Here is a 16567-nt window from a genome sequence, read left to right on the forward strand (position 1 = left end):
ATGGAATATTCCTGTATATTCTTCTTTGTATAATTGTTTCTAACACCCTGCAACTGATTACATTCAAATCCAGAGCCATATTCATGCCACAACCGAGATTGTTTTGCCTGTAGATAGTCTTGGTCAGCCATGTCAGACTGCAATGGCGCATCTTCAACAAGAAACAGTCTCACCTGAAAATGAAAACTTGACATCAATATCTATCTTATTGGTTTGTAAGAAAAATAGAGAGCTGATACCATAAAGGAATGTGAATCATTCTACAGTAGACAACTAGTACCTAAACTTAAAAAGAAAAAAACAGTCCAAAAAACAACATATTTAATCCGAAAGTAATGACATCCAGACCTAACTGGATAAACTAAGTGAGAGATAGGGATAAAATAAGTGAGAAACCAACTGAAAATAATGTATTGTTATGGGGTGTGCATTGTTTCAATGCCGTAAGGTTGTCCTAAAAATTGGAATCAATTTAAAATGTACTTTACTAGAATCACATAACCACAAAATAAGAAAGCACTAAATTTTTAGTTTTGTCACAATAAGTTAGGGCCAATAGTGTCCAGACTGTATGCCATCCTAGACATACTTGTTTGGTTCTAAATGCCTTGCATAAAAATTGGGGATACATCGAATCTCCCTCTACTAAGGAGGTCTTCTCCTATATATCAGAAACGTCCTTTTCACCCTGAATGTCTATATAGATTATAAGCTCTTTGTTTTGAAATTGCATTTCGAATAGTAAAAGGAATATCTAAGATACATATACCCACATGGAGTCTGACATTTTTGTCAGTTGATAAACATCAATATTTCCCTTTTCTTTTCCATTCTACCAAATAGATTCAACTTTTCAAAAAATACAGACATCTTGTAATTTTTGCATGTTTTTCAGACTTCCATGTGTGACCATTATAGTGGTATACCATAGTGATTTCACAGGTTTACATTTATGAACAAACATGGATCAAGTATAAAAGTCATTTTCCAGTAATAAAATGCCAGAACCCCACTGGAAGCAAAGGACTTATACAGTTTCAGTGGGTAACCCTTCAAAGTGTTTTATATCTTCAGGTATGAAAAGGATGATGACTTGTACAATTTCAGTGGATAACACTTTAAATTCTTTTGTTATCTTCTGGCATGAAAAACATTATTATATTTGTAGACATTAATGATTTCACCCGTGTGTATTTATCAACGAAGACAAGTTGAAGATAAATACCTTGACATAGATTGGTTCAAAAAGAAAGTACGCGCAGAACTCTCTATGACAATGGGCATTTCAGATTCAGAGACATGGATGGCTTCCAAAACAAAGTATTGGCAAAACCTCTCTGTGAAAAATCGACATTTATATTTTCAGCAGAGATGATAATAAGAAGAAAAAGTCTCATGCAGTTTATCAACCCTTGGACTAAATTCACAATTCATGTCCAATAACACTTAACTTTCACTAAATACATATTTCTTGTCTACGAATACTTTAAACACATTCACTGATGGCAGAATCAAATCACAAAATGTAATTTTACAAGTCATATAATGTCAAGCCTGCCAATCTAGCCATGATTTTACATTTCTAAGTTTGACCCACTGGTTAAAATGGAAACATTTCTAAACTTGCAATATCATGTACACAAAAATGGAGAGTTCTATAGCATTAATTTTTCCAGCAAAAGACCCAAAAGTAATCAAATACTCCATGATCATAATGATAACATCCAGTGCCATCTACTTAATAAAATGTAATACCCCAAGTGTAAATTCATCCAATATTATTCGTGCCAGCAGATTCCTGTCTGGAAATTATTAATGGGCTCTGATCTTGGGCAACATTGCAAGGATTTTTAGGTGTGTGATGCTTACTGTCAATTGCCTGCAAATTAGGCATCAAGTCCATTTGAATATTATTATTTCTTCTGTGTAAAGATGTCAATGTTTCAATTATTTGTGGATTACTGAGTATTTTTAGCACCATATCATGATCAATCATGTTTCCCTTTTCATTTGATTTTGCTATTGCAACAAAAGCAGCAGCATCTGCTGCAACTGCAGTTATGTCAGGTTCTGCTACAGGTTTAGATATGGATAAGCACTGCTAATTTTTCTGATCAACACTAGGAGGGACCATAGAGACAGAGTCGCCACCTTGGGATGATATTCCTGTAGAATTTGGTTGCATTGCTCTTATATTGTGCATAATCCCGATAGAATCATATAAATCTATTCCTGTTAAGGTTGTCAATCAATTCTTCGTTAGCTACCCTGTGATTTTATAATAAAATAAAGAATTTAAATCAGAAAAAGGCAGCATTTTTATAACAGCTTAATCATCTTAGGCAAGAATTAGATCTACAACAACTATAATCCCTAGAGCAATAATCAAATAGAAGTGAGATGACAATGGAATATTCCTGTATATTCTGCTTTGTATAATTGTTTATAACGCCCTGCAACTGATTACATTCAAATCCAGAGCCATATTCATGCCACAACCGAGATTGTTTTGCCTGTAGATGGTCTTGGTCAGCCAGGCCAGACTGCAATGGGGCATCTTCAGCAAGAAACAGTCTCACCTGAAAATGAAAACTTGACATCAATATCTATCTTATTGGTCTGTAAGAAAAATAGAGAGCTAATGCCATAAAGGAACCTGAATCATTCTGCAGCAGACAATAGTACGAAAACTTAAAAAAGAAAAAAACAGTCCAAAAAACAACATATTTAATCCAAAAGTAATGACATCCAGACCTAACTGGATAAAATAAGTGAGAGATATGGCTAAAATAAGTGAGAAACCAACTGAAAATAGTGTATTGTTATGGGGTGTGCATAGTTTCAATGCCGTAAGGTTGTCCTAAAAATTGGAATCAATCTAAAATGTACTTTACTAGAATCGCATAACCACAAAATAAGAAAGCACTAAGTTTTTAGTTTTGTCACAATAAGTCAGGGCCAATAGTGTCCAGACTGTGTGCCATCCTAGACATACTTGTTTGGTTCTAAATGCCTTGCATAAAAATTGGGGATACCTCGAATCTCCCTCTACTAAGGAGGTCTTCTCCTATATATCAGAAAGGTCCTTTTCACCCTGAATCTCTATATAGATTATAAGCTCTTTGTTTTGAAATTGCATTTCAAAGAGTAAAAGGAATCTCTAAGATACATATACCCACATGGAGTCTGAAATTTTTGTCAGTTGATAAACATCAATATTTCCCTTTTCTCTTCCATTCTACCAAATAGATTCAACTTTTCAAAAAATACAGACATCTTGTAATTTTTGCATGTTTTTCAGACTTCCATGTGTGACCAATATAGTGGTATAACATAGTGATTTCACTAGTTTAAATTTATGAACAAACATGGATCAAGTATAAAAATCATTTTCCAGTAATAAAATGCCAGAACCCCTCTGGAAGCAAAGGACTTGTACAGTTTCAGTGGGTAACACTTCAAAGTGTTTTATATCTTCAGGTATGAAAAGGATGATGACTTGTACAGTTTCAGTGGATAACCCTTTAAAGTCTTTTGTTATCTTCTGGCATGAAAAAGATTATTATATTTGTAGACATTAATGATTTCACCCTTGTGTATTTATCAAGGGAGACAAGTTGAAGATAAATACCTTTTTGACATAGATGGCTTCAAAAACAAAGTACGAGCAGAACTCTCTGTGACAATGGGCATTTTAGATTCAGAGACTTGGATGGCTTCCAAAACAAAGTATTGGCAAAACCTCTCTGTGAAAAATCGACATTTATATTTTCAGCAGAGATGATAATAAGAAGACAAAGCCTCATGCATTTTATCAACCCTTGGACTAAATTCACAATTCATGTCCAAGAACACTTAACTTTCACTAAATACACATTTCTTGTCTACGAATACTTTAAACACATTCACTGATGGCAGAATCAAATCACAAAATGTAATTTTACAAGTCATATAATGTCAAGCCTGCCAATGTAGCCATGATTTTTCCTTTCTAAGTTTGACCCACTGGTTAAAATGGAAACATTTCTAAACTTGCAATATCATGTACACAAAAATGGAGAGTTCTATAACATTAATTTTTCCAGCAAAAGAGCCAAAAGTAATCAAACACTCCATGATCATAATGATAACATCCAGTGCCATCTACTTAATAAAATGTAATACCCCAAGTGTAAATGCATCCAATATTATTCATGCCAACAGATTCCTGTCTGAAAATTATCAATGGGCTTTGATCTTCGGCAACATTGCAAGGATTTTTAGGTGCATCATGCTTAGTGTCAATTTCCTGCAAATTAGGCATCAAGTCCATTTGAATATTATTATTTCTTCTGTGTAAAGTTGTCAATGTTTCAATTATTTGTGGAATCCTGAGTATTTTTAGCACCATATCATGATCAATCATGTTTCCCTTTTCATTTGATTTTTCTATTGCAACAAAAGCAACAACATCTGTTGCAGTTGCAGTTATGTCAGGTTCTGCTGTAGGTTTAGATATGGATAAGGACTCATGTTTTGCTGATCAACAATAGGAGGGACCATAGAGACAGATTCGCCACCTTGGGATGATATTCCTGTAGAATTTGGTTGCATTGCTCTCATATTGTGCATAATCCCGATAGAATCATATAAATCTATTCCTGTTAAGGTTGCCAATCAATTCTTCCTTAGCTACCCTGTGATTTTATAAGTAAAATAAAGAATTTAAATTAGAAAAAGGTAGCATTTTCATAACAGCTTAATCATCTCAGGAAAGAATTAGATCTACGACAACTATAATCCCTAGAGCAATAATCAAATAGAAGTGAGATGACTAGCATCACCTACCCAGCTCTTGAAAATCTTGCAAAGGAGGCACTTCATTCAACTCTCCAGTTTCATCTTCTTCTATGGGATTCAATGGAATCATAGGTGTATCAGAATCGCACCCGTCCTCCTGTGGCTCCAGTGGCTCTATGGGGCTACAAGTAATTCATTGCAAGTCTCATAGAACATGTCCAACCCAAAAACATAAAGGCCTAAAAACATCAAACAATGCAGCTACCTTGGTGGAACAGAAGATGGGCGTGGGTATATGGCCTCCAAATTCCTGACTTCTCGTTCACACTATACTTTAACTTCCAGTGGCTCTATGGGGCTGCAAGTAATTCATTGCAAGTCTCATAGAACATTTCATTCATAGCTGTCCAACCCAAAAACATAAAAGGCCTAAAAACATCAAAAAATGCAGCTACCTTGGTGGAATAGAAGATGGGCGTGGGTATATGGCCTCCAAATTCCTGACTTCTCGTTCACACTGTACTTTAACTTCTAAACTTTCATCCCCAACAACTACTCGTCATGAAGGACTAATGAAAAACTACACAAACATTTAAAAAAAGGCTAGTGATAAGATCTCTAATGGAAAGAAAATATTTGAGAAGACCAATCCTAATCGAATGACCTTATTAAGAAGAAACATTCACATGACTGTATAAAATGTACTTGATATACATCTAGGAATCTTCATAATTGACATCGTTTTAATTCGCTTTATGCATTTTGAATGTCTTAAAATTTATTCCACACATATGATTAACCATTTATTGCTGCATAACAGAATATATGAGTGATAGTTCCAAATCCCATATAAGAGCAAGAAATTATGTTTGTATACCCTGGGGGGCAGCACCAGGTGGTCACAAGTACAATGGAATATTCCTGTATATTCTACTTTGTATAATTGTTTCCAACGCCCTACAACTGATTACCTTCAAATCCAGAGCCATATGCATGCCACAACCGAGATTGTTTTGCCTGTAGATCGTCTTGGTTAGCTAGGCCAGACTGCAATGGGGCATCTTCAGTAAGAAACAGTCACACCTGAAAATGAAAACTTGACATCAATATCTATCTTATTGGTCTGTAAGAAAAATAGAAACATGATGCCATAAAGGAATCCGAATCATTCTGCAGCAGACAACTAGTACCAAAACTTAAAAAGAAAAAAACAGTTCAAAAAAGAGCATATTTAATCCAAAAGTAATGACATCCAGATCTAACTGGATAAAATAAGTGAGAAACCAGCTGAAAATAATGTATTGTTATGGGGTGTGCATAGTTTCAATGCTGTAAGGTTGTCCTAAAAATTGGAATCAATTTAAAATGTACTTTACTAGAATCACATAACCACAAAATAAGAAAGCACTAAATTTTTAGTTTTGTCACAATAAGTCAGGGGCAATAGTGTCCAGAGCACCTAGGGAGAAAGCTTTAACCGAAAATGCCGTCAATTAGCAGATCTCCAACACCCAAAAGCAAGAAGAAGTTGGTAATAATATTCCTGTTGACAATAAGTTGGGTGCTCTAGCGTCTGCACTGCCTGACTGACCTTGTAATAGAGATTTGGTCATGAGGCCTCTTGTAGTCAGAACTACCTCGAGAATGGAAGTTAGAGGTAATGATTATGAATCTAGTAAGGCTGCAAATAAGAGGTATTGAATCTAGAAATGGAGCTAGAGGGATTTGCAATCTACCTGGTAACTGTAATTCTGGCATACATGTTCCTCACCAATCCAGCCCTTGAACACCGACCCAAATCCACCCTCACCCAAAAGGCTTTCTGGACGGAAATTTCTTGTTGCACTTCTGAGCTCATTGAAAGCGAAAACCTTCAAATTTGATGAAGAGAGGATCTCCCTTTCAGACTTGGGGGTAGATGGTAAACTCTCATAATTCAAGAATCTCAAGAATCTCAGAGCTTCATTGTTAAGTCTACAATAGCGAAAAATTGAATGAGTTTATACAACTACCTGTGAACCGACCCTGGCCTTTTTTCTGACAGTGCTATTTGGGTTTGCGCTCCAGATTTAGGTGTCTTTGCGCGAAGAGGAAAATCGATGGAAGGAGTAAATTTGCAAATTTGCAGAGTTGTTGTGATGGCATGTCAAACATATGAACCCTTTCGATTCTGGAGATCAATGATCATAATAACTTCCACCTAACATCATCTAAAGGCTGAAAACGTTCTAATCGTCTAACATATAGAATCGACGGTTTACTAATTGACACGGCGATAGTTAGGGAGTTGTTTTCATAGGGAAACGCCTTACGGCGTAAAAATAATATTATTATCCCTGCCGTAGGCAAAGGATATTGCATTGAGTTTTGGTCAAACTCATATTACTTTGGGGTTGACTTAATTTTTTAATCAAGTTTCCATAGTTTAACTTTGTATATTGAAATTTATTATTTTTGGCATTATTTTAATTTATTTTTCTGTAAATTAATTGGCTATGAAAGTTATTGCTTAATGCTTGGATTAATGAACCAAAAGTACAAATATCCATAGTTTTTTTCATCCAATCACATAGTTCCACATACCGTGTCCTTTTTTCATGAGTCATAGCTTGGCCGTGATTTATATGCGATATTCACGCTCGCCATAATTTGATTTGGTACTATATAATTTGATTTGGTACTATTGAGAAGAAATAATAAACCAGTCACATGGGTTTATGAGTCAACCCACATACTAAATATTTCAATTATCCCATGTTTGAATTGGACCCCAATCTGTCTATGACATACCAAAAAAAAAAAGAAAGAAAGAAATAAAGAAGATCAATGCACGGTTTTGCAATTTACTCTTGTTTTAAATTTTGACAACGACAAAACAATCTCAGCACAAGGTTATGGAATGCAAAGCGTAACATCAATGCCAGATATATGGCATTGTATTTTAAATTGGAAAATTTTCAATAAAAAATGAAATATCATTAAGAAATATTTTGACTCTTCAAGTTTCTGTGTTAAAAATACTCAGGCTTGTCCTACATATGGTAACTTTCAAATTTAATGGATATTAAGTTCTGAGTTTAATGGTAATTATATAGAAAAATATTTCAATATTTTATAAGCCTAAAATTTCTATTAATTTTTCAAAACAAATATTCGGATCATGCTTGGAATTTCGATATCCTTTTGTTTGTTACTTTCTTATTTTTCTAGAATTATGAATTATACTTAATTTTGATTTTGATGAGTGATATTTAAATATTAAATTTATAATTAATTATTTTTTTTCCACTGGAAAAATCGTAATTTTATTCATATTGAGTAAAATTACATGTTGTAGATGCTTGAAAACAGCATATGCTTTATCAAAACTTTTCCTGTGCTTCAGGAAACTAAAAAGATATTCAGCCTAAACTATACTTTTCTTCCTTTCTTTTTATCCACTTTCCGCCAACCTTCATTGTTGGGTGTGGCTATTACAATTGCCTTGTGTGCTTCTTTTGTAATTTCTTTTTCAGAATCGGAGCTTTCTGTTGAGTATGCTCGCTTGTTTCCTCCAATTTCTTGTGGTGTGCTGAATTTCTCACTTTGCTGCTGTGGATTGGTTTGCACTATTGCAGATCCCATCTGTTTTTCCTCATTCTGTGGCCTGAGTTCTGTATTATTCCCAGTATATTCTGCTCCTTGAGGTATGTTGATATCTTCTATGTCTTCCTCTTCTGCTCTGTTATCTGTAGCTGAAAACTGCCATCCTTTCGGCTTTGGTATCTGTTTTCTTTTCTTGTCTTTTTTGTTTTGAGGGCATATATTTTGTAGATGTCCAGTTTGGCGGCATATTCGACATCTGAAGGCTGTGTTTTCATAATCCAGCGGTTGTGCCCATTGCTTTTCATTGTGTAGTAAGAGAATGTGGTCTGGTAATCCTTGGCTGAGGTCCACCTCCACACAGATCCTGGCAAATGTGTAGATGTCCTTGGAGAGGCGGTCATTATCTATTTTTAAAAATTTCCCCAATGTGTTACCGATGTCTGCTAATACTTTGTAATGCCAAAAGTGTAAGGGTAAATTGTATAGTTTTACCCACACAGGCATTTTGGAGACCACCATAGTATTCGGATCGAATTCTGGGAACCAGGGTGTCAAGAACAGACCAGCATTTCCCCAGAACCATGGTCCCTCATTCAATGCATATTCTTTATCATTCACTGTATCAAATTTGACAATAAAGAAACCTTTAGAACAGAGGTGGATGTCGCAGTTTGCTGTCCATATGGAGTATATCCATTGACAAAGGGCTTCCGGCTTGGGCCAAAAACCATTGAACCTGCAAATCACAGCTTTGGTTAAATACTCCTCTTGTATTTCATTTACCTCAGGTGTAGTAATTGTTATTGCAGGGTTTTGTTCTGTTTGCTCAACAATGTAGGGTCCAGGCATTGTGGCTTGCTGTTCTGTATTTGCTTGTGTTTCCTTCTTCCCTTTCACTGCATCTTTGAAGGAAGCGGTTGCTTTTGAGCTCGTGCCTGAACTTCCTCCGCGGATTCTTGTGCTGAGGTAAATGGTTGAATCTTTGCCTATGCCATATTTGTTCAGTTTGTGCTCCTCCTGCAGTATTTTTCCTGTGTAGATCAGGATTTGTTTGCAGGGTGGGATGCCTGTCCTTTCTTGTATCCTCTGTTTGAGCATTTTTATTTCCTCCCAGCTTCCTATCCTGATACATATTGTGTTCCCTTCCATGGATCTGATAAATAGATTGTTTAGATTCTCCTTGGGTGCTTCAGGAACAGAAACCTCCAGATCTGTAATGTGCCGATCTAACAACGAGGTTCTATTATCCATCTTTTGCTTTTCTCTAGACAGTGAGTAGGCTTCCAGATCTGTCCAGAATGGGGGTCGGTTTACAGTGCGCAGGTCTAGATCATAGATCCCGTGGCTCGATCTCGGCGCCATGCCACGGATCAAGAAAAATGATGCCCAATCTGGGCTCAAAGGCGATTGCTCGAGTATTTGGTCAACGAGATCTGCAGCATAATGGAACAGATCCGGGGTCTGTTGTGCAAAAAACTTGAGTTTACGTTTTCTTACCTCTGGGTTTTTGTCGTCGTGGGCTTCTTGTCCTCGGATCTGTGCCAGCATATCACTGCATATCAAAACGATGTGATTGAAAGCCCTCTGCTCTGTTTCCGGGCGTGCTTCGCTGATTTTGATATTGCTACAGCCCCTGGGTGCCAGATCTATTGGAAACGCAGGTCTCGAACAGCCAAGGAAACCCTCTTTCACCTGCGGGACGATAGGCAGATACGAAATTCTGTTCTTGGTGCTCCAGGCCTCCTTTAAATCCTCCCCCAGATGCTCGTCTTCTTGACGGATTTCCATCTCCTGTAAGTGCACAGCACGCGGCTTCTTGACAGTACACTGCCCCCGTCTATTGACTACAGGTTCACCAACAGCAGAAGCGGAAATATCAGTGCTCATATTCACCTCATAAGCCGACCTTTTGTCCGTCGCCGATCTCGCAGTCTCAAGATCGATACTCGCAGACTCTACTCCTGCAGACGCCATCGCCAAACCCTAGGTCAAATCCACTCAGCTCCGAAATCCTCCGATGAAACCGTCTTCCTGAAGCCCCGATGAGATTTTCTTACTTGCATTTAGTTTCGCCATTTAATTATTTTTATTGATGTAATTTTTGACATTTCTAAATGTTTATTAAAAATCAAATACATTTACAAAAATAATTTATTATAAATGTTGTATTTGTTTTTTTAATCATTTAAAACTTAACTTTTATTTATCTTTTTATTTTCAGTTTAGTAGACTAATTAACAATTTCTTTGTTTTAACACACACACACACATATATCACTTTTAAAAATATTTTTAATTATTATTAAAAATGATATACTTTCTTATTTTTAAAAAAATCATTATATTTAGTTGTTAATAAGTAATGAAAATAGTTATTTGTAAATTTTAGTTAATAGAGTTATTATCATTATTTAGGGAAAATCTTGTTATTTGAAATAACTTACTAATGATTTATAGGGTTTCCTTTCATTTGAGGAAGATGAATTCTTAGGCAATCAAAAAGTAATTTTAGGTCTTACTTCAAGATCAAAGGCCTAATAATATTTTCAACAAAACTAATATCCCTTTTGATTATCGCTCATATTACTTTTAATGAAATTATGTATTTTCTAGGCCCAACGAACTCTCGTACTTGGGAGAATAGAATCCAAGTGAAGTGAGAATTAAACTCACTAGCTACCACCCAAATTATTATCTTTAAACCAATTTCAAATATATAACTTATTTGTCTTACATTCTTGTCTTGATTAACTTTTCATTTAAAAATTGTCAAATATATTATCATATCTGATCATCATAATTTTAGATAAATATAAATTTTCAACTCTTTAGTTCACACTTATTCTAAAGTTAATGAATGTTATGATCGATTTCATGGCCAATGGGTAGGTATATAGTACAAATTAATAATAAAAAAACATATTTAACAATAACATATATTTTAATTTAGCTATATTTAAACTAAACTATTTTAATTTAGTTATATTTAAACTAAACGACAGGGACTAGCTACTATGTAGCACTTGTTGATATTACATGATGTGTAATTCATTCTATGTTCAATTAGCTTATAATATTTAAAACAAAAATATATTATTAACAAACAAATATTTTAGTGGGTGTTATATTTAAAATATTTCAATGCCCATATTAAATAACATAATTTATATCCACTTTATATAGAAAAAATAAAATAGTTATTATATACATACATATAGACAAACACACATATAAAGAATGTCAATCATAAATAGAATATTTCAATGTCAACCATGTATATATTATATAAAACAAGTGAAAACAAAAAATTCTTTATAGTTAAAACATTTTATTAGTGTGTTGCTCAAAACCAACATAAATTCTTTTTAACCCTAGATTTGCCAAGAGTCAAGAAAAATCAAATCTTAAACTTTTGTTCAAGTTTGGCACTCAAAAGAAGGTTTGCATCTTGAGAGATTTGATCCCTTGAGACGTAAATGTGGAATTGAGATGGATTTATGCTTATTTAAAATAAAATAATATTTTTTGGTAATAAAATTAGTATACTAATGTGCCTTTTATAGATTGATGCCTATTAATATTTGCTGACAAATTTTTGATTTATATGACTCAGTTTAAAAAAAAAAAAAAATTGAAAAATTAAAAAGTCAATAAGTCAATAAAAATAAGCCTGACCAATATAGAAATAGCAAGAAGGAGAAGGAAATTAAGTAACCTCTGAGAGAGTAATATATATTTAAGTATTGAAAACAAATACAAACCATGTAGATATATATTTAAGTGAATGAAAACAAATACAAACCACATAGAAACAAGAAAGGGGGAGAAGAAGACCACCATAGCAGACTGAGAACCAAATTGAACACATAACAAAATGAGATGCAAGAGTGGAGGTGTATTAGAGTTTGAGACGCACCAACCACGTAGAGTTGTATGGTCTACATTGTCACCATTGTGCCTATGTCCCTCTCCCTCCCTTGCCAATTCTTTTCATATTATTCTTCCCTTTCTTGTTTCTATTTCAACCAAGAAGGGGAATCTATCTATGAATGAACATTCTCCAGACTCTATATTGATAACATATTACTGGGATCAACACTTTCCATACAAAATTGATAATTATCCATGATATATGGATAAGATAATTATATCTAGGAGAGTATCTGTTGAAACAATAAATCATGTAATAAGGCAGGTAAGGTTCAGTTGATGTAGCGACAGAGAGATTAAGATCAATAGGAGAGACTGCTCCAAAGCCGTCATCTTGATTGGGCATATGTCTAACTATAACTTTGTGTTGCTTAGCTTCTCTTCCATGAACTATGGTTGGGATCATGAACCATATACCCCTAATACGCCTTGTTCATCCACAATGGGCATACAGGCTTACAATGTTGGAATTGGTGGTAGCATAACAACTTTTGTAGAGTGTAGGGTAAAATTTAGTGTTAGATATTTTAAATTGATCAGTGATTAATATTTAGTTATTTTAATTATTTTTAAATTTAATAAGTTATCAAAATGTTTTGTTGAGAATAACGTCACAAAAATAGTAACTTCGCATTCAAATATAATTACATTAATTAAAAAAGTACACAAATTAAATTAATAAGAGATTGGGATGCTCAGCCTCATGGGTTATCTCAATTGGATGAGTTCCCATTATTAAATCACATTGCTAATTGGACGTTACAGGGTCATGTTGACGGGCTTGAATGTTCCGCCAATGATAGAGGATCTCCTTAGTGTAAAGTCCCAACTAGACCCTACACAGTTTGGAATAGGAGTCCCATCTGGTATATTGGCCCGACTGCCATCTCGTTTGATTTATGATATGTTTTAGCACAAATCAACAACACATGAGAACACCAATATAACTTTTGATAAATACAAGTAACAATAGCCTTGTGAAATAATTTCAAATAATGTGCATAAAATACTGCTACAAACAAAATAAGTGATATGAAATTTTATAAGAAGAATGCTAGCATTACTCTAATAAATATTATACATGTGTAAGGGAAATATGCATTCATTGATTGGAAAATAGTTTACAACCAACAACAATCTTTAATGCATAAATAGTATACAATTTCAAATAAGATGTGTGTTAGGGATAACAAAATAATCTTTTTTCCTTAACCCATATGAATTTAAACACATACCATCAATCATTACAAGAAGAGTCGCACAACACTTTATGATATATGCATGAAATAATTGTCTGGATCAAAGAGCTTCTGAATATTAATTAGAAGTGTCGAAATGCAAAATTACAAGAAGCACCCACTCTATCCAATAGTGGAGTGTTAAAGCTACTACTTTCATTATCAAAAGAATAACAAGCTCTCTACAATATGCTTACAATAGAAACCAAAGCTAAAATTCCTTTTTCTCTAGCCATGAGGGTGTATTTAAAAGAAGTGAGGTGACCTTTCACCTCCCTCTATGACTCTTGGACTTCCCTCATGACTCTTCAACTTCTATGTGACCTTTTGACTTCTACATATGTTTTCATTTTGTTTTCACATTTCTAACTATGAAAATTATTATTTACAAAATTATAACCAAAATTATGAGAAACAAAATACATTCATGTGAGAATTTGTGTAATGGAAAGCTCTGGAACTTCAATATAAAGCTCTTTAGTGACATTCTCGTACCATGCTTTATACTCAGCAACTACATCCTTCACCTTTCATGCCAACTCTTGGTCATATTTTATCCTACATTCTAAAGCATCTAGTAGTATTGTCTTTGAATCCACTTGCAACTTGTTCCAAAGCATTGTCAATTTGGTATGCAATTTGGTGGGCTCTGCAACATATTGAATAATGGATTCTTTTGTCACTTCTAAGTCTTCTAGAACAACAACATGCTTTATGATATCCAATGCTTCTCACGTTTCTCACTTAATTTCTTCTTTTGACCTTACTTCTCCCGGTGTACCAATAAAAGGTATCTCGTGTATTTTGACCGAGACCTCTAATCCACTATGTAGCTTAAGATAGGTTGATATAGTATAAACCATGTTGTTACTTAATTGTTCATGTGATTGCACAAGCATTTTCACTTCCACTCTATCTAGTTCAAATTCTATCCTTCCCTTCTTAGGAAACTCCATAAGTGTGTTGGGGTACTTTGTGCTCCATCCTTGAAAAAAATCTACGTCTAAGATAACCAGTCTTAATAACTTTCCCCTTTCTTGCAACTACTTTTGCATCTCAGTTAGAGGAGCTAATACCTTATGTAGTATTATCATCTCATCATAAACCTATTTCATAACTTCGTCCAATTCTTTTAGGTCTTCAAAAATTTCTCATTGCAAAATTTCCCTGCTACAACTTGTAGTGGACACACTTTGATTCTCTCTGAGGAGTTGTTCATTCTGCTATTGTGCATTGGCCAACTCTTTCTTCAACATTTCAACTTCTTGAGATAGATAATCAATGTTCTTCTCGGTTGTTGCTTCAAATGATGTGCCTATTAAATTTATTTCCTTAGGGTCGCTTCTTGTGTTTGCAACAATCTCCTTTTCTAAATTGATTGAGATAAGCCGATCCGACTCATTAGGATAATATTTTTTCCTCTCTTGGCTGATCTTAAGCATGAACTAGTCAAAAGTGAGGTTTGAGATGTCTAAGGTCCTTTCTTCTCTCTGCACCATGATGCCCATCTCATTAAGTGGGAGATGTCCTCCTGTAGCCACAATTGATTCAACTTCCACATTCGTTAATTTGACTTCTTCCACCTATTGGTTAGCTAATTATTTGACAACTAAATATTATTCTAATTTATTTACCATTGCCTCTTCTTCTCTTTTCTTTCTCCCCTCCTCTTCAAGCTGCTTTCTTTTCTATTCTTCCTCTTCTTCAAGTTGCTTCTTTAGAGATTCCTCTTCCTTTTTCTTCTTTTCCGCTTCTTTCTTCCTTTTCAATGTCTCTTGCTTTTTTTTTTCCCGCTCCTCTTTCTTCTTTTCTCCATCCTCTTATCATTTTTTTGTGCATCTTGGTTCTTTATTCTTCCTCTCCCCTTCTGCTAACCTCTTTGCATCTCTTGTAGGTGTTATTCTTGGACATGACCATGACGTAGCCTCACCAATGTCGAACTTACAAAAAAGGAAAAAAAATACTTGTGTGAAGAGCTTTGGCATTGAATATGGCCCACATTGATGTTTTTATGTTATTGTACCCATGATGTTGATTTTAGTTGATTCCTTAAGTATGTGCTAAATGGTTCTTCTGGGTGCAACTAGGATCCCTTGAGGGATAATATGATGCTTCTCTCGCACTTCAAAGATGATGTCCAACCACATATAATGGTGACACAAAATACTTTGGAAGAGAACATTGAGCACTTTTTGAGCGATACTGAACTTAAGGATGACTTGGCATAATTGATGATACTATCCCTTAGCCTTAGAACCTTGGATGTTGATGATCTAGCTTTAAGATCATACATACCTACAAGATTGTAGGACACACCCAAGCTAGCATTGTACCTTCTTAATGGATGTTGTTCTCTTAATATGATTGATGATGATGATCATTTGGGACTCTTTGGAGGGGATTGTGCACATTATTCTATGATGTTGTCATGTTACAACTTAAGACATCACCAATAGGTTACATTCAATGATAATGCAATCCCTTTGGAGGGTGATGATGGGTTTAAAGATGGCTATTTTTGGAGGGTGATGATGGGTTTAAGGAGAGTTATTTTCATGATAAGGCACACATCACTTGTGGATAATGCATGCATTTTGAGTCATCTTTTGCAAATTTTCATGCAAACAACATAATCCCTTGGAGGGGATATTTCTTACACGTGTAGGTTAATTGAGGCTTATTTTCATGTTATTTCATTTTTGCTATCTTTGGGGGTCATTGGATGACCTATCAACCTTCTAACATGGATAACTTGTATTTAAGGATTTTAAAGAGAATTAGAGATAAATTGACTTGGTTTCGCTTATATATATATATATATATATATATATATATATATATATATATATAACTTTTCTTGATTAGTGATTCTTCTATCTTGTATGTTATGGGGACCTAGTTGAGAAACTCCTCTAGGATGGATTCTGATGCAATTTTATCTCTTTTCATGGATGCCTATGGTGAATCTTGGATGTTTCATTGTGAAGTGACTTAGTTTATTTTCTTTATCTTGGTATTATGTTACATGAAATTAAT

The 16567-nt window shown here is 34.5% G+C and overlaps 1 long non-coding RNA gene across 3 annotated transcripts; it reads right to left on the reverse strand.

The window, feature by feature from the left end:
* Window positions 1-383: 383 nt before the first annotated feature.
* Window positions 384-6915, reverse strand: LOC149255382 (uncharacterized). Of its 3 annotated transcripts, none has more exons than XR_016266362.1 (6): window positions 6792-6915; window positions 6516-6650; window positions 5657-5862; window positions 5235-5310; window positions 4828-4961; window positions 384-2579 (listed from the first exon to the last, which is right to left on the reverse strand). It is a non-coding gene; the product is annotated as an uncharacterized LOC149255382 (long non-coding RNA). The 3 variants fall into 3 exon arrangements; XR_016266361.1 differs by having other exon boundaries at window positions 5235-5315; XR_016266360.1 differs by lacking the exons at window positions 5657-5862; window positions 6516-6650; window positions 6792-6915 and having other exon boundaries at window positions 5235-5358.
* Window positions 6916-16567: the final 9652 nt, after the last annotated feature.

The sequence above is a fragment of the Pinus tabuliformis genome, chromosome 7 (genome assembly GCF_031772625.1).
Source record: "Pinus tabuliformis cultivar Carrire ecotype Pingquan chromosome 7, CPIR1, whole genome shotgun sequence".
Taxonomy (NCBI): domain Eukaryota; kingdom Viridiplantae; phylum Streptophyta; class Pinopsida; order Pinales; family Pinaceae; genus Pinus; species Pinus tabuliformis.